The sequence below is a fragment of the Sarcophilus harrisii genome, chromosome 3 (assembly GCF_902635505.1).
Source record: "Sarcophilus harrisii chromosome 3, mSarHar1.11, whole genome shotgun sequence".
NCBI classification, from domain to species: Eukaryota; Metazoa; Chordata; class Mammalia; order Dasyuromorphia; family Dasyuridae; genus Sarcophilus; species Sarcophilus harrisii.
Genome location: NC_045428.1, coordinates 561,076,768 through 561,099,094, shown reverse-complemented (window position 1 = coordinate 561,099,094; position 22,327 = coordinate 561,076,768).

The following is a 22,327-nucleotide window of genomic DNA, read 5'->3' as shown; positions in this document are numbered from 1 at the left end:
GGGGACATTGTATAAGGAAACCAAAATGGATACAAAGGGAACTTTGACCAGCTTAAATATTTAAAAGACAGATATAGAAGTCAGAACCAAGAATAGATAAGAAAGGGTGAATATAAAAGTGTGGCTTGTTCCTATTTCAATAGGGTGCTCAAACTTAGACTGTGCCAAAGCTGGCAAAGGAAGATGACAGAATGGATTTTAAAAAGCTGTTTTAGGTGTAGCACGCAGGGTCCTCCTCACACATAAACTCCAGAAAAGTTGCTCCAATTCTGGGTACTAGACGGACCAGTTTGTCCTAAAAATAGGTTATGAGCCCCCATAGGTGTATTTATTTTTATCAGCCAAACAGAGGATAAGTTGTTTCTAAGCAAAGGACATTTAATCAAACAGGATAGCTAGCTAAGTGATAAGAAGTTACTGTATCCTGTTTCTCATGCACACACAGGGTACCTCGCCCAAAAGTTACAATATTGCTAGTGGAGGAGGACACATGTGACAAGGGAATACATATGGAGACTATATTGCTATTCCAGGCTAATTCCTCCCCCACTCAAAAAGATTCATTGGGTCTCCATAGACTTTAGAAGCCTATAGATGAGAGAGTATTGAGGAGTAGAGAGTGATCACCTGTTTAAATGCTTCAGAGAGGTCAAGAAGGATGAGGATTGAGAAAAGGAGATTACTGGTAACTTGGAAGAGAGCAGTTTTCAGTAAACTCATGAGGCTAGAAGCAGATTGCAGAAGATTTAGCAGCAAATGAGGGGAGAGGAAGTGGAGGCACTGAGTGGGTGGCTTTTCAAAGAATTTAGCCAAGAATAGAAAAGGGAGGAGAGTGTGGTCAGTATTGGGAGGGCTAGCTTGGGAAAGAATCAAGTGGTCAAGGGACTGGAGGTCATCCTGAACAAGGTTAAGGGTCATCTTCATCATGCAGATCTCCAGTGAGAGGTTACTTACTACCTTTGGACGGTGAAAAGATTGGGTCAGTTGTGTTTTTTGTTTCCTTTGAGTCTAATAAATAGGGATAATCAGTCTGTCCTTCTCCACACCTTCCATCCATTTTCCTTAGGTCTTCTCTCTGAGGTTAACAGAATAAATCTTATTTTTATCCCCTGTGATAGTCCAGATACTTGTGTTTGGCTTAGTCTTCTCTTTTCTAGGAAACACACACACACACACACACACACACACACACACCCCATACCCCAAACCAATTCCTTTAACTGAATCTCTTTATGAAACAGAGTTTCATTTCATTCCCTGTCCTGGCTACCATCTTACAAATGTACAGAAGTTTGTGAAGATGCTTCTTAAAGGGTAGTGTCTTGAACTAAACCAAATGAACTCTGACCAGGGCAAAGAACTGGATACAGGATGCTGACCATCATCTCTAATCTGGGCTTCTCTTCTGTTTTTTTTACTAGGTTTTGATGGCTATTATGACATTAAGTCAACTCACTTTAAGTTTGTAGTCCACTAAAACCACCAGATCTTTTTCAAGCATCAGTCAATAAAAATGTATTAATTGCTTGTTACCTTCGAGTCACTATGTTAAGCACTGGGGATGAGAAGGAAGGTAAAAGACAGTTTCGGCTCCCAAAGAGCTTATGGTCCAATGGAGGAAACAAGATGCAAACAGTTATGTATAAAAAAACTATATACAGGATAAATGGCAATTAATTGAGAGGGAAGACACTAAAAATAAGAGGGTTAAAAAGGGTTCCTGCAGAGGGTAGGATTTTAATTGGGACATTTAGTAGGAAAACTAGGAGGTAATGATAAGGAAGAATGTTCTAGACAAAAAGGACATCCAGGGGAAATGCTGAGAGCTGAGAGATGGAGTGTCTTATTTTGAAGACTTTTGTCATGGATCAGAGAGTACATGTTACGGAGTAAGGAGGAAGAAGATGGCAAGATGGGAAGGGGCCATGTTATGAAGAGTTTTATATTTTTGATCCTGGAAGTGATCAAATGTAATAGAGAACAAATGTGATAAGAAGCCACTGGAGTTTATTAAGTGAGAGGTGTATCATAATCAGTGCCTAAATATTCCCCTTCTATAGTTGTTAAGTTGATTTTTTTCCTAGTGTTTTTTTTTTTTCTGGGGTGAGGCAATCAGGATTAAGTGACTTTCCCAGTGCCACATAGCTAGTAAGGGTCTGAATGTGAAATTGATTTTTAAAAATTAAATTATAGAATATTACATTTATCTCTATATAATTTCATTTTTAGTTTGCACTCATCATTTTGGCTTGCCAAGATTTTTTTTTCGGTATTCTTATGCTGTCATCTGGTCTTTTATCAATTTTGTGTCTTCTGCAAATATGAACACCATGACATCTACACTTTCATCAAGGAATATGCTGGTAAGTGTTTAACGACTGATTTCCCCTTCCCCACCAAAAAGGTACACATAACACACTTTTAAGATTATTATGCATTATTAATATTTTCTCCATCACTTTTTTAGACTCTAAACAATCATTAAAATAATAAATTAAGCCTTAATTTGTAGCATTTGCCGATTTCTAATGCTCACGATAAAATGTGAGCCTCTCATTAGGCAACACCAGCTGGCTCTAGTATACCCCTATATTCATCCAATGAGTAGACAAAAAGGCAGAAACCTGGTGCACTCCAGTAAAGACCTTCTTCTGAAATGACGTTGAATTATTTAAAGGTGACTTTTGATGACCAGCCATTTAATGAGTTCCAAATTCACCTAGTTGTATTCTCATCTAGTTCACATTTATCTCCATCTGGTCCACATGGGTAACTTTTGTCAAGTGCTCTGTTGAAATCTAGGAATGTTATGTTTATAAAACTTCACTGCTCCAAATGTCTGGTGGTTCTGTCATCTCTAGGAGTTGGGGCCCTCTATCCCAGAATGCTTTGCTTTTGGACTCCTTTCCCACTATTAGAACATGGAATGTCAGATCTTAGGGAAGAGCCTTACCAAGAGAATGTCAGAGCTCAAAAAAAATAGGAAGTTTGAATTGGAAGAAATATGAGGCCATTAGAACTGAAAGGGACTCTAAATTTATCTATATTCTTTCCTTTCTTTTGCTAATAAGGAAGCTGAGATCCCCAAACTTTAAGTATAGATGCATTGACCAACACACTTAACAACTTTCCCACCCTCATCTTCTTTCCCTTTGGCCCAACTGAGTGAATTTCACCTGGAGACAGGGAGCTGGATAAGTTGTCCTCCAAAGGAACCTTCCTGGTCCCAAGGATTCTTCTGTCTCCTGGACAGCCCTGAGCCCATTTTAGCCCAGATCCCTAATCTATGTGAAAGGCAAGTGTTTCTTGATTTAGATGCCAGGATTAGGAATGGGGGAGGGATAATCCCTCCAATCAGCTCTCTCTCTTACTTGCTATGAGACAAAGAATTTTTCTCTTGATATATAAGATAAAGCAGAACACAGTGGAAAGAGTGTTGGAATCCTGGCTCTGAAACTTCCTGTGTAGGTACAACCATGTCATCTCTCTGCACTTCAATTTCTATAGAATAAGAGGCTTGGACCAGGCATCCTTCTAGTTTAAGATTTATAACCTAGTAGTAGCTGTCAAATGCAGAGAGTAATTCCTGCACTTTCCATCTCCCAGGGTCATTGTAGGGTTCAAATGGGATGATAAATACAATGCTGTCAAAAGTGCTTTGGAGATGCCAGGTATTACTCTTCTTTAGGAGTGAGAGTTGGCTGTATCTGTGTGTCTATCCTTGTCTTAGCCTGGGGAGCATCCCAGAGAATTAATCCTAGCAGCTCCTGTCTGCCTAGATGTGTCTGAGGCGGGAAGCAGAGGGAAAGAGCGCATAAACTGCTGGGAAGACTGTCTGTCCTACCTTTTTCTCTCTTTCTTCCTCTTTCTCTCCTTTCTAATTTTTCTGCTTTCCTTCTCTTTCTTGTGCTGCTCAGTCTTGGACAAGCCTCCTTGATGTCTCTACTGTGACTTGCTGTGTCAAGCATCAGAGGGAAGCTGTAGGTCACATTTGCCCTGGAATATCTGGGTTGAACAGCCCACCGCAGGGCTGAACCTCTACTTCAATACAAATTGGTCAATAAACTGAAGATTGTCCTTCTTTCTAAAAGCAAATATGTAAATATCTACAACTGCTCCCTTGCCCTGGACACCTCTCTCTCATATCCTTGACTCAACCAACCCAAAGCATCTCACCATCCAATATATTTCTTGGAGATGCTATAAAACACTGTGATATAGTAGAAAGAGTGTTAGATTTGATACCAGAAGATTGAGATTCAAATCTTGACTCAGACTCATTACTTATGGGATCTCGAGCAGGTCACTTAATCTCTGTGGACTTCAGCTTCCTCTTGTATAAATCGAAGGAGTTGAATGAAATAATCTCTGAAGTCTCCTCATGCTTAAAATCTATGCTTTTGTGATTCTGTGACATTGGCTGACCTTGAGAAAAGTGCTCAGATTGTGCATTTCCTCACCTGAAACAAGAAGGGATAGAACTGGAGAGGGATGGAGGTCCCTGGAGATTCTTAGGGCCTTAAATTTTGTGAGGAGACTCTGCCCAATAAAAGCTGCTCTTGCTCCAGAGTCTTGGGAGCAGAGTAATGAAAAAAAAACCCCACACACTAGATTTAGACTCTGGAGACTTGGACTTTTGTCCTAGTTCCTCAGTGGGCAAAGCATTCCCTGCCTCTGTTTCCTAATTTCTCAAATAATGGTGTTAGAGAAGGAAGTTTTAAATTTTCATTGAGTTTGGACATTTTATATGCAAAGGATCCTCCAAATTCTGACATTTTCTATTCTGAGGCTCCTTCCAGTTCTAACATTCTATGTTCTAAGATCCCTTTCAGTTCTGATATACTGTGTATTAAGGTCTATCTTAGCAGATAAATTCCATGTTTTAGTGTCCTATTTTGGTTCTGTCATTCCCAGATATAGGGGGTTTGTTCTAGGGGGTTGATTCATGTTAGTAGCATCTATTGAAGCCATGTACTTAAGGCCCATTGGAAAACCAAGGATTTAAAACTACTAACAATGCATTGTAGTAAGTTGGACATGATTGAAAAAACTACTGAACAACAAAAAAGTATTACATATTGGGGACAACTAGATGGTGCAGTGGATAAGGCATCAGTTCTGGAGTCAGGAGAAGCTGAGTTCAAATCCAGCCTCAGACACTTAACACTTAATATCTCTATGACTCTGGGCAGCCATTTAATCCCAACTGCCTCACTAAAAAAATAAATAAAAGAGAAGCACTAAAGAAAGTGCTGTCTTCAGTACTACTCATGTTAGCTATGAGGAGCAGGAGTATCTCCTGCATCTTGAATCCATAAGGGCTTGGAGGCTATGGATCCTGCCAACAGCTGTTCTGTTTAAAGGAGCTAAAGAAGCCCTGGAAATGAATAAAGTGGAACCAGAGAAAGCACAATATTAAAGATGAGCAAATTGCTATACTTTATTAATGAATAAAGAAAATATTTATTTTAAATTCTAATTGAGTAATATATATCAGATGGGGCAATATTCATTTAGCATAATGGCTTGCCCATAATTGGTGTCTAATAAATGTCTTCTTTCTTCTTTTCCTCACTTCCCAGTTTGGACTTTGTTTCTTAACTTTGGATAAATATGAATTTGTTTATCTGTATTTATCATATCTAATATTTTATGCATTGTTTTATTTGCTAATTTGGTTCTGGCACTTATAACTTTTAAAGTAACTGGTAAAAAGAATGATAATACTACCCAAAAAGTCCTGCTGTCTATTTTAGTTCAAATGAGAGTCTGATTTGTCTCTATGTTAGTTTTCGGTAAGTTCTTGCGGGTTGGCCCATAACAATAATTGCCAGGTCCCATTGTTTACTTGGTGGCAACTGAGTAGGAAGTAGGTATAGCTTTTAGGAAGAAATAAGCTGCTTCTGAAGGGTTAGGTTTGTCAACTGGAGCTAGAATATCATGACTGGAATGATAGAAATGCAGATAAGATTAGGAAGATGTGGAAAGGAGGTTCTGGAGGGCCCTACTAGATAGCTTGGAATGTCAATGGCACGTGGGGATGGAGACTGATCTCATGAGTCTTTCTCCTTTACCCATGATGCTCACACCTAATTCTGTGTCTTTGTTCATGAGCTTTCTCTCTCAGGCACATGCCCCATACTTCTCCCTTTCTATCCAACTCTTACTCAACTTATTCTCTATACTTTTTCTAGTCCCTCTAGTCTATACTACTGAAGTGCTGCTTTTTTGACCTTTGCCACATTCAGAATCAGAGAACTGTAAAATATAAAAATTTTTTAAATAAAAATATTATAAAAATATAAAAAATATTAAGAGAACATGGACAGTTAAGGTTGGAAAGGAATTTGGAAGATAGGATGGTGGGAAAGGTGGCAAGACCTTTACAGTAGAAAATATCAAAACTGGGAGGGGCCTTATAAGAGAGAATGCCAAAGGTGGGAAGGTCCTTAGGATACAGAATGTCAGTTGAGAGGACTGTTAGAACCAACAAATATTAGAAATGGGAAGGTTCTTAGAACACAGAACATCAGAACTGGGAGAGCCTTTCGAACATGGAATGTCAGAGCTGGGAAGGCCCTTAGAACATAGGAGGTCAGAGCTGGGAGAAACCTTAGAACATAGAATATCAAAGCTGAAAGAGACCTTAGAACAAAGATCAGAAATGAAAAGGATCTTAAAGCTTAAAAATATAAAAACTGAAAAGATCCTCCAAAGACAGAATTTCATAATTGGCAGGGGTTTTAGAACATAGAATGTCAGACTGAGAGGATCCTTAGAACACAGAATGTCAAAACTAGAAGGAACCATACAATGTCATAGCTGCAAGGTTCCCTTAGAAGAGAAAATGTCAAAGCTTGGAGGGCCCTTAAAGTCCATCTTGATTTTATAGAATATAGAGATGTTATAGAGTATATATCTATATCTATATCTATATATGTCTGTCTATCTATCTATCTATCTATCTACATATATATATATATATATAATGTTGTGTGTGTGTATGTGGAGACAGAAAAAGAGAGAGAGAGAGAGATAGAAAGAGAGAGACAGACAGAGAAAGAGAGACAGAGAGAGACAGAGAGAAACAGAGACAGAGAGAATCCGAGGTCCACAGAAGGAAAGGAACTCTTAGGTTATAAAATTTAATATTTGCTCTATTTTCATATAATCTGGCTGTTTCTTGTTTATCTGGCTCGCCTTTTTGGATAGACTAGGAATTTTTTTGAAGACAGAGACTGTATCTTACCCATCATTTTGTTGTCCCCCAATGCAGGACTATGGTCTAGATATCTGTCTTCCCTGTCACATGCTACTTTGTATCATATTTATATGTGCACATATATATTCCTTAGTAGAAGGTAAGCTCTTTGAGGGCAGGGTCTGTGTCACATTGATTTTTATTCCTTCCCTCCCCCAGAGCTCCTTGCACAAAGGAGGCAAATGCTTGTTGAATTAATTGAGTGGTAAGAGAGCCATTTTCAAAAGTGGATCAAGGATTTAGAACTGGAAGGGCTCTTACCTCATTCAATTTCTTTCATTTTCCAGATAAGGAAGCTAAGAAGTAGAGAAGGGAAGTCATTGCTCATTGCGGGAAAGATAGGATTGGAACCCAACTTCTCTAGACCAGGACTTCTTAAACTTTTTCCACTTGAGACCTCTTTTTGCCCAAGAAATTTTTCCTTGACCCTGGGTATATATATATATATATATATATATATATATATATATATATATATATAAAATGGATGTACAAATGAAACATTTACTGATTTACTGATAATAAATCATAAAGAAATTTGTTTTAAAACAATTCTCTGGCATATATACATACACATATAATTTTACTATTAATGGAAGACAAAAACAAATTTGCATAGTAATGAGATGGATATGCTTGGATTTTTACATAAAGAATTAAATCTTGGTGGAATATTTGATACCTTTTATTGTTGCTGAATTTTTTTAGACCCCCAAATTCAGTTACCTATATGGGATTGAGACCCACAGTTTAAGAAGTTTGCTCTAGACCCTGGGTTTTCCCCACTATTTCCATTATTTGCTAGCCATAAATGACGGCAGGCTGTATATCTGAAGACTTTGTCCTCAATGTTTGGGTACTTTGTTGGGGTACAGAGCTCTGATGCTGGCAAAAGGAATCAAGAAAGCCTGGGTTGAGGGGCTTCTGGGTCCATTCCCCGGCTGGCACGGCCCAGAGCCAGGAGCTCTGCAGGCTTCTCAGAGGCTCTGAGAGATAACTGGTCCTACTGCAATTCCAGGAAACCTGATCGTGAGGAAACACAGATCCTATTCACGGCTGCCCGTAACCTGAGAGTCACTCACTGGCACTGGGATTAGCACAAATATTTGGCTTCACCTGCCATCCTGCTGCAGCACCGCTGGGGAAACTCGGGAAGGTCCTTTCCAGCACTAACATTCAGGGTTGTAACATTCTGTGTTCCAGTCCTTGCAACTTCAATATTCTGTGTACCAGGATCTTGTTTGCTCTAACATTCTATGTTCTGAGGTCCCTTCCATCTCTGATATTCTATGTTCCCAGTTCTGACCTTCTATGTCCTAAGCCCTCTCCCAGCTCTGATATACTATAATCTATGGCTCCTCCCAGCTCTGACATTCTGGGTTCTAAGTATCCTCCTAGCTATGACATTCTGGGTTCTATGTAGCCTCCTAGCTCTGACATTCTGGATTCTAAGCCCCCTCCCAATTCTGATATACTATCTTCTACAGTTCCTCCCAGTTCTGACATTCTGGATTCTAAGTATCTAACTAACCATTACACTCTCTTGCCCTCCAATAGGGCTCATCATGGGAAAAGTCAGTATGGTCTAAAGGAAAGCTCAGGTACTAGACTGTTACAAAGAGTACCTCTGTCACATCTAGGATTCCCAGTGACTTTGCTCAGGAAAGCCCTTTCTTAAGAAGGAAGAAAAGAAAAGCTTGAAAGAAAAAGATTCACTAGTGGTTAATGCTGTCAATTTGCAAATCAACAAATGATCTCTATGCTTGCAGAGGTCCTTAAGCAGTCTGATCTCTTTCACAAGTTACACAAACACACACACACACACACACACACACACACACACACAGAGAGAGAGAGAGAGAGAGAGAGAGAGAGAGAGAGAGAGAGAGAGAGAGAGAGACTCAGAGAAAGAAAGAATCTCCCTCTAATTCATATTAGTGAATATCTTTGTAAATCCAAGCAGTTCAGAAGGTATGAAGGGGAAATGCCAGCTCAATTTAGATTCAAATTACATATAAAACCATGAAATGAACAGAGGATATAAGAAAAAACTTAAAATCTAGAATATAAGAATACAGAATGTCAGAGCTTGGAGAAATCTTAGAACCCAGAATGTCAGAACTGGAAGGGTGCTTAGAACACAGAATGTCTTAGCTGGGAGAGCTCTAGGGAGACAGAATGTCAGAGCTGGGAGGGACTTGACAGATCATATAATCCAAGCTTTTCATTTTACAGAGACAAAGTGACTTACTCCAGATGAGCAGCCCATTGTATGGTATGATTTGAGTGATTTCAGAAAAAGTCCACCCCCATTCCCCTTAATTCCTGACATAACACCATTAGAGAGACATAGTTAGGGGTTAACTTCTTTTCCACCTCAGGTTATTCTTCTGATATGTAAAATGTCCCTGAGTAGGAGAACATGTATAATAATAGCAGTTTTCATTTCTATAGTATCTTATGTTTTACAAAACCTTTTCATAAGTGCATAATACAAAGGGCATAATTCTCATTTTACAGTTAGGTTAACCAAAGCTCAGCCAGATTAAAAATATCTATCATCTATCAGTCTGCTCATTTTTCCTATTCATCTATTCATTTATCTGTCTATCTATCTATCTATCTATCTATTTATCTATCTATCCATCCATTCACTTGCCCTCTTCATCTCTCTCTCTCTCTCTCTCTCTCTCTCTCTCTCTCTCTCCTCTCTTTTTATCTATCTATCTAATTCAAGGCTAATGAATATCCAATCCTGGATCCCAAGTTTTTTGAGAGTCTGACTGGGGCTTCTATCACCCATTGAACATACAGCCTCAGGTGCTAGAATATACTTTTCTTTTTTCTATTCGGAAGGATGGGTAGTCTTGTCACTGACTGTCTTCTTGGGCCTCAGCTTCCTCATCTTTAAAGTCAGGTGGCCGGGCTATCGTCTCTAAGTCTTATGAGCCCAGACACCCAGAAGGCCTTGGACCCTTGAGGACAGGTAGAAACTCACTGCTCCTACCTTAGTTTAGGTCTTCATTACTTTTCAACTGGATTATTCCATCGCTTCCCAACTGGTCTCTCTGCTTCTAGTCTCCCCCCATCTTTTCAATTCATCCTCTACACTGCTGCTAAAATCATTTCCCCAATATACACATCTGACAAGTCACTTACTTGCCCACCTAGAGAAACTGGAAGGAAATATAGTCTCCTCATTTGAAGGACATTTGATGCTCTTCCTAATCTGACTCCAACTTCCTTGCTACACTTATTTCCACCATAGTCTTCCTTACACAATCTACATTCCAGCCAATCTACATTCCATTCTGCTTCTCACAGTAGGTATCCCATCTCCCACCACTCAGCCTTTGAACAGGATGTCCCACATTCCAAGAATGCCCATTGTTCTTATTTCTTTCTGCCTCTTAAAACCATTAGCTTCTTTTTTCAAGGCTTAACTTAGGTGCCACCTTCTCTGGGAAACCTTTCCTAGGCTCCTTGCTTGTTTTTTCTCTCTTCTCCATTTATAATAATTTCTCTTATTTGTACAGATATTGTATGACTAGTAACTTTTAAACCCCTTGAGGGCAGGGACTATATTTCATTTGTATTTTGTATCCCTAGTACCTAATAGAATACCCTGTACGTTTATTAAATACTTGTTGAATAGAATTCAATTACAAGGGATACGGTGGAATATCGGTCTTCCCAGCTACTACCATAACCCTATTGATGGTGATGGGATTTCTAGGAGAGCAAGGAAGATAGCCAGCTCTTATACACCCCTGAACTTGGGAAACATCTGTCGGGCAGTCCCTCAGAAGGCCAAGATATTCATACAAGGCAACCCCTGGAAGGGCCAACAGTTTGTGAGATGAACTGCCAAGACCTAAGGGGGATTGAATGGGGAATAGTTTGGGAGTAACTGGAAGAGAAGAAAGGAGGAAGAGAGGGAGGATTGGGAACCCCCAGGGAAAGCCCAGTGAGGGGAACTCTCTTTAAGCCTGGAATGTGTGTTATGAAGAGAATGGGAGTGGTGGTGTTTGGATAGTCACGATAGTCTGTCTATGCAAGGAACCAAAAAATGGTAAGCCTCATGGGAACCACACGAGAAGCCCTTTGGCCCTAGTCTTGAACAAGAAGGAATCATTCCTAGAAACAAGGTGGTACAGTGGAGAGCCAGTGCCAGATCTGGGCTCAGGATCCCAGCTAGGTGAGACTGTTGGTGTGTTTCACCAGTGTGCACTACTGACCGTCATGCAGCATACTTCTAACAAGGCAAGGACTGGTGGGAGAGAAGTGACCCAAAAGGTGTGATCAAAGACACTGGAAATGGAATGGAAACTGGAAACTGGGTCAGGCAGGAGATGATAGTAAGGGCCAATGAAGAGAATTCTGAGGCTGCTAATGGAACATTTGACAAGTCTTATGCATCCCAGAGGCTAGCTTATCTTACCAACTCCATGACATCTTCTCTGACTACCCCAAGACTCCCTCTGGAGCTTCAGTCCACACCAATATTTCCCTTCTCTGATATTTTTTCAAGATTAGTATCAGAGAAACATAGAATAACAAAACTATAATAGATTTTGGAGTATAAAATGTTACAGTTGGAAGATAGAATGTCAAGGCAAGAACATGGAATGTCAGAGCTGGAAGGAGCTTAGAACATAAAATGTCAGATCTGGGAGGATCCTTAGAACACGGGATGTCAGAGTTAAAAGAAACCTTAGAATACAGACTGTCAGAGCTGGGAGGGTCTTTAGAACACAGGATGTCAGAGCTGGGAGGACCATTAGAACATAGAATATCAGGGCTGGGAGAATCATTAGAACATAACATATCAAAGCTCGAAGGGAAACTTAGAATGATGTCAGAACTGGAAAGGACCTTGGAACTTACAATGCCAGAACTGGAAAGAATTTCAGAGATCACCTTATCCAGAACCCTCATTTGATAGATGATATTACTGAAACCCACAAGAGGGAAGGGACTCTGAGTTTGTACAGTCTAACATTTGCCTTCTCTATTGTCACATTATCCAAGCACTTCTTGTTTATCTGTCTTACCTTCTTCTAGCACTTTCCTGAAGACAGGGACCGTCATCATTTTGTCTTCCCACAATCCTTGGTGAGGATGTTTCCTTTCTACTTTGAATCACTCTTAGATGCACGTGTGCTCCTTGGTAGACTGTTAGTTCTTTGAGGAAGGATCTGTGTCCTATTTATTTTTATCTGTGAGACATTTAAAAAATGCTTGTTGACTGACTGGCTGATTGATTAATGAGCTCTCCAGCCTACTGAAATATATCATTCCAGCTTTAGAACAACCTTATGAGCCAAGCAGTATAAGTATCCCTATTCTTCTCATTTTATAGATTTTGAAACTGAGGTAGCATGCTTCCTGAAGGTAGATTACAGGGGATCCCTCTTATTTGCAGTGTTTTCTCTTCCAGACTGTAACCCGTAGCAACTTCTCGGGGATTTTCCTGTCTACACACAGAAGACATTTTGCAACATTTGATCACTCCGGAGCTTGGCTGGATCTTGGTGCAATTCTGTAAATACACATGTATTTGGCACTGATTCCCCATTAGGGCAATGTAATTGCTATGCAGAACATGGAGCAAACATAGGCTTAATGAGGCCTTAACATAGCTCTGATGTTGGTGGGGGAGGGAGCAGACACTCCTGTGTCTTTGGCTCCAGAATCCCTGAGTGGGGAGAATAGGGGGACAGACTGTTAGAACTGGAAGAGACAGAACCTGGGATGTCAGAGCTGGGAGGGCTCTTAGAATACAGCCTGTGAGATCTGGGAGGATCTTTAAAATACAGAATGTCAAAACTAGAAAGGATCTTAGAATAAATGATCAGAACTAGGAGGATACTTAGAACACAGAATGTCAGACTAGAAAGTTCTTTGTAACAAAGAATATAAGAGTTGGGAGGGACCTCAGAACACAGAATGTAGGGCTGGGAGGAAACTTAGAACACAAAATGTCAAAGCTGGGAGGAAATTTAGAACACAGAATGACAGGGCTGGCAGAATCTTAGAACACAGAATGCCAAAGCTGGGAAAGTATTAGAACACAGGATGTCAAAGCTGGTAGAACACTTAGAACATAGAATGTTAGAAGGTAAAATGCTAAAGGTGAAAGGGATCTTAGAGATCATAAAGGGACATGCGATTGGTCACAAAAATTGATGCAATCTCAGAGCATAATGATCCCTCTCTTTGCCACTTAAAAGAAACAGTCCTATTAGAGCTGTACAGTCATCCTCCTTCGCATCAATAACAGTGCGGTCCACTTGGAACCCTCATTAGCTCAAAGAAATAGCAAAGATTACAGCCAGGAATAAGTCTAAGAACTGAGATGAATCCCTTGATTCCATTTCATTCCACAAGCATTTCCCTGCTTCCCAAGATCCAGCAGCTATGCTTGACACTATCGTAGTGAAAGGAACCCAGGGCAGCTCCATCATTGACCAGCTAGTGAATATTAGGAAAAATCTTTAACCCCTGAGCATCCAGTCCTAGGAACAGGAAGAAGCAGGTGCTGGGCGTGAGAGAGAGCGTTGCGAAAAGAATCTCACGTTTCCAGAGTGGGGGAAAGTCAAGAAAAACCCACATTCTCTCCTCCTTTCCTCACAGCAGCTTCTGAGAACACAGCTCAAGTATTATCTTTGCCATGTAACAGATGAGGAACGGAGGCTGAAAGAGAGGAAATAGATTGTTCAGAGGCTCGGGCTGCTGAGTAGGTTGTGCTGCAGTAGGTAATGAGTAGGTTGGGTTCTCTGCTGCCCCTTTGGGATAATAGAAGTGGGGCAAGAAGAGGGTTTGATAGGAAAAGGAGCTATCGGGGCAGAGGATAATAATTCAATTTAATAAGCAATTACTGAGTGCCAATTGTATGCAACTGGGTTTAGGAGATAAAAGAGTCCTGCCCTCCTGAAGTTTGCAATCTTATTCGAATGCAAATATTCCCCCCTTCGAGGCAGATTGGGAAAGGTGCCCAGGAGAGATTCAGGAAATATTAGAAGAAATTTTAGGAGGAAGAGGCTATTTTCATCAGGAGGAGAAGGTGATGTAGGCCTTGAACAGAGGGAAGGATTTTAACTGATTTGTTGAAGGGGATCAGGGTAGGGCTGGAGACAAGGTATTCCTTCCAGGTCCAGGGCCCAGTATGAGAAAATTCAAGGAGTTCTTGGTGTGGGACAGGCCAGTTGTTTCCCGTGTAGAGACAAAGATGGGAACGGACCCTGATTTCAAGAAGCTTATGTTCTAAGGAGGGATACAACATTTTTAAGGGGGACTGTCAGGTGCCAGTTCCTTTAACCACCTTCCCCAAATCCCTGAGAACCCCTGTGGGAGCTCTAGGAACAGGTTCTGGCTACATAGGACTCAACTCTGAAAGCTCTCATTGGTTGATGAATCACACAGGGATGCCATAACTCCTTGAAAGGAGAAGAAGATGCTTTCTAGCTGGCTCTCAGGTGATCAGCATTCACTGGCTTAGGAAAGGGAGAGCCTCTCTCAAGGCTCAGTTTCCCCATCCAGAACTAAATAATACTAATGGTCTTAGTAAATGGTCTTAAAAAGTCCCTGACATTTTGACATTCTGTATTCTAAGGTTCCTTGAAGCTCTGGCATTCTAAGTTCCAAGGTCCTTCCCAGGGCTTGGCTCTTCTAGGTTCCTTCTAGTTAGAACATCCTGTGTTCTAAAGGGCCCTCCCAGCTCTGACATTCCATGTTCTAAGGGCCCTCCCAGCTCTGACCTCCTGGGTTCTAAGGGCCCTCCCAGCTCTGATATTATGTTTTAAGGTTCTCCCAGTTTGCACATCCTGGGTTCTAAGGGCCTTTTCAATACTGACATTTTGTGTTCCAAGGTTCTTTCTGACAACCTGGGCTTCTAAGGTGCCTTAGAACACAGAAGGTCAGAGCTGAAAGGACTTAAGAGTCATCCTATGACCACGGGCTTCCGTGGATGGCAGAGACCTCCAGCACTCCCTTACCCTCCGGCCCTGGTCTTCATCCCTGCCTCCCCCTGACAGTGTCCACACCTGGCCCTCCCCCTGGCAGGGGACAAATGCCACCGAAGCTCCTGCTGCCAGACTTCAGGCGACACTTGATCTCCCCCTCCCTTGCCTAGGCCAGCCCAGGCTCCTCCTGCTCTCAGGTGCCCTGAGTGACAGGGAGAGATTAGTGAGGCTTAAGGAAAGCTGGAGGTGAGGCAGGGAGGAGCGGGTGCTTACATTCCTGGCCGCCACAGCCTGGAGACCTGTGGGTGAGGAGGCGGGGTGGGGGGAGGGGGAGCCAGGGGCTACAGAGAGCTGGGGGAGCAGGGAGGCGCTGAGGGAGCCTCTGAGACACACGGCTCAGCCGGCTGGAGAGATGGGAGCAAGGCCAAGTGTGCAAGCCCAGCAATGGGCTGCTCCTCAGAGTCCTTTGCCAGCACACTCATGCTCACACACACACACTCCTACCCAGGGCATCCCCCACTTACCCCTGGGAGTCCAGCTGCTGATCACCTGGCCCCCAAGCCCGACTCCAGCTTCCCTGAGAAATGGTCATTCACTTGGGGACATGAAGTGAGGGGACACCTCCTGCCCCTCTGGGATGGCCCTACCTCACTGTTAGAAGGATTTCTCTATCCCAAGCACATATCTACACATGATATTCAATGACCATGCTCTTACATGGACCCAGAAACATGCAATCCCACAATCATACAGGATACCACATGGTCCCGCCTTCCCAGAAGCGTACTAGTCCATGAAAGAGACACCGGCCGGCATGGAATATAGACACAATAGACGCAGGAAGACATCTATATTCGTGGGATTAGAGATCTTAGTCTTGTAGGGATTCCGGAGGTTATTAAATCCTGCAGATGGGGAAACTGAGGCACAGAGGGACCAAAAATCTTGAACAGAGTCACAGAGCTAATAGTCTGAGGTGTGACTCAGTTTTTCTTTTCTTTCTTTCCTTTTTTTAGTTGGCAAGTTTTTATTTTCTCTCCTTCCCACTCTAACCCAATTTAAAAGAAAAAAAAAGCAAAATGAGTTATGAAGTCAGATTTATTGATGTGTCCGGTGTCCCCTTCATTGGGGAACCCAGGAGGTCAGAGCTGGGAGAGCCCTTAGGACCCAGGAGCCTCTCATTTAGTTCCATCTGTGTAGAAGAACAGTCACAGGACACACACCACACAATTTTGTGACAAGTGCGGTCCCAATCCGGGACCCTCATAATCACGTTCCAAGACATCCACTGGCTCCCACTGGCCCAATCCCTGACCCTTTCCCTCCTGCCCAGAGCCAAGCCCATGAGGTGGAGGGTCAAAGGGAGCCAGCCCCTGTCTCAGGGCTGCACCATGGAATGGAAACTGCAGGCTGGCACCAAGTGCAAGAGCTCACGCCCTGCCCTGCCCGGCTTCAAGTGAGGCAGGCAGGCAGGCAGGCACGGTGCCACAGCGGGGAGGCAAGCCCGTACTGTGTCATTCCCTAATGAGGCCTAATCCCAAACCTCAGCAACCCCAGGAGCTCCTTCCACTGTCAGACTCACGTGAACTCCCTCCGTGTGGATTCCTCCCTCCCCTCATACACATACCTTCCCATTCCCTCCTCTCCCTCCCGGCCCAGCCCAGCCCAGCCCAGTCTGTAGCAGGAGTTTGTTTTAGCTATTTGTCCTCTTTTCAGGGCCTTCTGCTCCACTCCCTCATTTTCCTCAACCCTGGTCCTTCCTGGGGACAAATCTTCAGGCAGGCAGGGTGGGGGGAGCCATCTGAGAAACACAGGGCTCTGAGCTCTCGGTGGACCTGTCTATGGATGGGATTTCTGTTGTTGTTGTCGTTGGTCCTTCCTTCTAGAAAAGAATATCAGAGAGGGGATGCTATGGCTTGTAAATAAATTGGATTTAAGTGAGGGCTGTGCAAGGTCACCTGCCTCAGTTTCCCCTCTGGAGCCATCTGGGTCAGCAAGATAGAGATATACAGATCAGAACGCCTGGAGAGGGTCCTGGATGCAATGGGAGACATTGGCCTTTTAAAGGTCTTTCCCAGGTCTTAGTTTGATTGGGGGCAATGCTAGGTAATAAGAAAGTTAGAGAATAGCTACTTTTACCTAAGTCAAAAAAAATCAACCTGGGAGGGGAAGATCCTCAGCATTTCTGATCAAAACAGAAACAACTGCATTCACTCTGCACAATCAGGGCCCAAATAAGACCCTATGGGGGACCTAGAGTTGGCCAATCAATGAGAGACACAGTCCTTAAGGAAGAAATCTAGTCCTTAAACCCCAAGGTATCCACAATCAAACCCAAAATTTCTATTTCTTTGAGCAGAGCATTGCAGATAAGGGTATGATGCTCTGTGTGGATGGAAGGAGAGGAAGGAGAGGAGAGGAGAAGACGGATGGGTAATGTTCAACTAAAGGTATGGCTCCCTAATCTGTGAACTCTGTGGGACCTTTTAGGATACTAGGGCGTTAAAGAGTCGGAAGGGTCTTTGGAACACAGAATATCAGAACCTAGAGTGCCGGACCCGGAGTCAGGAAAAATCGAGTTCAAATCCAGTCTCAGACACTTAGTAGCTTTGTGACCCTGGGCAAAGCACATAACTTCTGTGTGCCTCAGTTTCTTCATCTGCAGAATGAGAGTAATAACATCTCCTTCCCAGAGTTGTGGTAAGGATCAGATGAGATCATATTTACAAAGTACTTTGCAAATTAAAGGCTTAGATAAATATTATTGTTGTTATTATTACAAAAGTATAAAATAAAAAAAAACTAAGAACACAGAATATTAGCACTGGAAAAAAAAACTATACACATAGAGTATTAAAAAGTCAGAGCTGAAAGGAGCATAGGACATAAAACAATAGATCTAGGAGGGCCCTAAGAACCCAAGAGGTCGGAGCTGGGAGAGTCCTTAGAACACAGAATATCACAATTGGGAGAGCCCTTAGAATACAGGATGTCAGAACTTGGAAGGTTCTTAGAACCCAGAAGATCAGAGCTAGGAGAGCTCTTAGAACAGAGAATGTCAGATCTGGGAGGGTCCTTAGAATACAGAATAGCAGAATATCAGAACTGAAACATAGGTATGGTTTGGAGTACATAATCTTCAGGGTCCTTTTCAGGTCTTTTATTTTATTGTTTTATGCTTGGAATTTTAGAACCAGTCCCTGACCGAAAATCATTGCTGGCCCAAGGAAAGAAAATATTTGTACCTTTGAAATATACTATTTCTTGAAGACAAAGTCAATAAACTCCATAAACAGGAAGAATCTTTACTGTGCTAAGTACTGTGGAATATAGGGATAAAAGCGAAACAAATTCTACCCTCTACCATAATTCTACTCTTATGTTAGAATATAAATTCATTGGCCAAGGTAGTATGTACCTGATATATCCCTATTGTATATAGCCCAATATCCCAGGCCTGTGGCTGACTGTTTAGAACATAGAATGTCAGAGATAGAGATCCCTTAGTCAATCCAGTTCAGGGATTCTTAAGATTGGATCGGTGATGTTAAAATATTTTGCTATTATTTTTTCTAAATTGGTAAAAAATTATTTTGTAATTTGGAAAAATAACTTTTTATAATTCCATTTCAATATAATTGATTTTCTTTGCAATCCCATGTTCATTATTATTATTATGATTTTCATTTTAAGTTATTATTCTGGTAAGGGGTTTGTAGACATCACCTTTCTGTGACATAGAAAAAGCTAAGAACCCTTCATTCTATTCCTAACGCCTCATTTGACAAATGAGAAAATTGAGGTCTATTCAGAGAAAGGGGAGAACTCTCAGGGAGGCAGAGTTGGAATAGTCACAGGGTGAGATCTAGAACCCATGGCTCTCCTAGTCGAGGCTTCCCTTGGCCAAGGAGCACACTCCTGCACTGCCCATGAGATTTCAGGGAGCACTGCTTAGAGGGGACAACGCCCTTCCCCCTGGGCTGATCTACTGTCACTTCAGTACCCATCAGACACTGCCCATGTTTAGGGCGGCGCCCGCCCCAAGCAGCTCTACCCAGGCCTCCAGTCCTGGTCCTGCCCCTGCCCGTCTGGGTGGGTGGGTCCTGGCCCCGGAACACCTCCAACATCTCCCCACCGAGTCCCCAGGATAGGGAGGAGGAGGAGCTGGTTGCCATGGCTATCGCTGAGCATTCCATTACATCCTGGGCCAGCTCTGGGAGGGGGTAACCAAAGGGCCATCCCCTGCTGGGAGGGTGAGGAGAGCCGGTGGGGGAGGAAGGACTATTGGGGAGAAGCACCTGGGGCTTGTGCCTCTTCTACAGGCGATGGGGAGCCCCTGGATTTGGCATTAAAAGGTCTGGGGCTTGTGTGAGACATTAACCACTCTGGGACTCAGTTTGCCTAAAAAATCTGAAAAAAAAAATCAGGGAGTGTGATCTCCAAGGTCTCTACAGTAACATCTCTGTCTGCTTAGGCTCAGGGTGGAGGAATCAGTGAGGGCTGGTGGGGAACAGGAAGGCCAAGGAGTGGAAGTCCATCCACTGTGACTTTGGGCTAGCCTCCCTGGCCCTTCACTTCTTCACCTGAAAATTGGTCTGGGGCTAGAGGAAGTGGATGCTCAGTGTTCTAACATTCTCAGGGCAAGATGTCAAAGACAATGGCTGTAACTGCTCTAGAGCCAAAAAAAAGGGGATATTGAATAAAATCAATAAGAATACAGAAGAACACAGATGATCTTAATATGTGGTTTCCAAAGACAATATACTTGTCCAGGAATTCTCCTGAGTGGCTCAATTGTTGCATTTGTATGTTGTAGGGATTGTATTTGAGTCGGTGTTCTAAGGTTCTTTCCGGCTCTGACGGTGGATCCAGTCCCATCCTTCCATCTGCTTGCTGGTCATGTCTTCCCAGACGCCCCCAGCCTCAGAGTCAGGATGCTGAAGCGACCTTACCTTCCTCCACCTGACAAGTCTTTAGAGCTGCTGATGAATTAGGTTCATAAGATCTGGAAAGGACTTTGGAGTTCAGCTCCCCCATTTGACAAATGAGAAAACTGAGGTTTAGAAAGGGGAGTTGCTTTTTGTCTTCGGGCCCACAGCTCATAAATGGCAGAACAGTAATTTGAATCAAGGTCTTCTAATTCTTACATCCTTCTAGTCATCCATGCTCATAAATTCAGAGCCATCTTTGGCTCTTTCCTCTCTCTTATCTGTTCTAATTTTTAGAATATCCTTCACATTTTCATTGTCATCTTCTCTGTGAAGCTTTTCCTATTTATCCTCAGTGGTTAGTGCTCTACTCTGCCTCCATTTTCCTTAGTTTGCCTACATGTTTGCCTGCTTCTAAGGCAAGCTCTTTGAAGCAGGAAGATTTTTGCTTTGTATCCTCCCATAGTGTTTTGCATGGAATAGAACCTTGATAAATGATTGTTGAATTGAATGGAATTTTCCCTAGTCTTCCCCATTCCCAGTTTCTTAGCTGAGATACTGGAATGGTTTGCCATTTTCTTCTCCAGCTCATTTTTACAGATGAGTAAACTGAGGCAAACAAGATTAAGTGATTTGTCCAGGGTCACACAGCTGTTAAGTATCTGAGGTACGTTTGAATTTATCAGACTCCAAATCTAGTGCTCCATCCATTTCAAACACAACTGGGCTTAGTAAAACATTTGTTGAATTGAATCAGGGATTTTACATGTCCCTCCTAGCCACATGATACTCCAAAAGTATCGCTCTGACTCAGAAAATGCTGGGAGATTATGCTGACAGCAGGCTAGTCCTTTTTAGAGAGCCCAGTTTCAGGTAACCCCAGCATCCTGAGGAGAGGCCCCAAGGAACAAAATTAGCAGTCAGGATAAGCAGTCCTGGCACCCAACTTGGGGCTGGGTTACAGATGTGTGGGCTGGATTCAGGCCTGGAGTGAACCAACCTGTGCTGGCCTGCTCCGTGAGCATCAACTTGGGGCATTCCTCCCACCACCAAACCTGGCTTGGGGCAAGGGAAGGAGGAAAGGAGGAAGAGGAGGAGAAGGAGGAGAGGTAAGAAGAAGGAAATATGGAAAAAAGCTTCAGAGCGTGAGAAAGGGAAAAAGTAATGAAAGGAGAGGTGAAGGGGCAGATAAAGGAGGGAGGAAAGAGAACAGAAGGGGGAAAGGTAAAGAAGATGGTAGACTCACAAAATTTCCGAATGTCAAAACTGGAGAGAAAGTTAGAATACAAAAAGTCAGAGCTGGGAGGCCCTTGAAAAGCAGAAATGTTGGAGTTGTGGAGAGTGAGGGAGAACCTAGAATGTCAGACTGGGAGGAACCTTAGAACATAGATGGTCAGAACTAGAAGAGCTCTTAGAACACCAGCTCTCAGAGCTCAGAACACAGACTGTTAGAGCTTGAAATATAGAATGTCATAACCTGGAGAGACCTTAGAACAGAATATCAGAACTGAAAGGAAGCTTAGAACACAGAATATCAGGGCTGGAAAGGCCCTTAGAACCCAGGAGGTCAGAGCTGGGAGGGCCCTTAGAACCCAGGAGGTCAGAGCTGGGAGGGTTCTTAGAACACAGGATGTCAGAGCTGGGAGGGTTCTTAGAACACAGGATGTCAGAGCTGGGAGGGCCCTTAGAACACAGGATGTCAGAGCTGGGAGGGCCCTTAGAACCCAGGATGTCAGGGTTTACACCACAGACTTTCAGAACCTGGAATACAGAATGTCATAACCTAAAGAGACCTTAGAACAGAATATTAGAGATTGAAACACCCTAGAGAATGTAGAATGTTAGATCTTGAAGGACCTTAGAACATAGAATGCTAGATTTCAGACCATCTAGTTCCCTTGAAACTGAGGTTTGGAAAGAGTAATTTATATGTCCAGAACCCAGACCTTCAGTTTAAGACTCTTTTCTCTTTAGAGACGAATGAACAAGGAGAGAAGGAAGAAATTGATGAGCCCTGATTTTGGTTCATGTCACGTTTTGACTCATGGTGCTCATGCTCTCAGCTCTTGTGCCCACCCCACTCTCCCTGGGTGACCATGGGTGGGTCTGTTCCAGAATGGGCCTGGTCTGAGGCTCTGCTTTTTTGTTAGCTGTCCCTTTCAGCTCCACTCAGC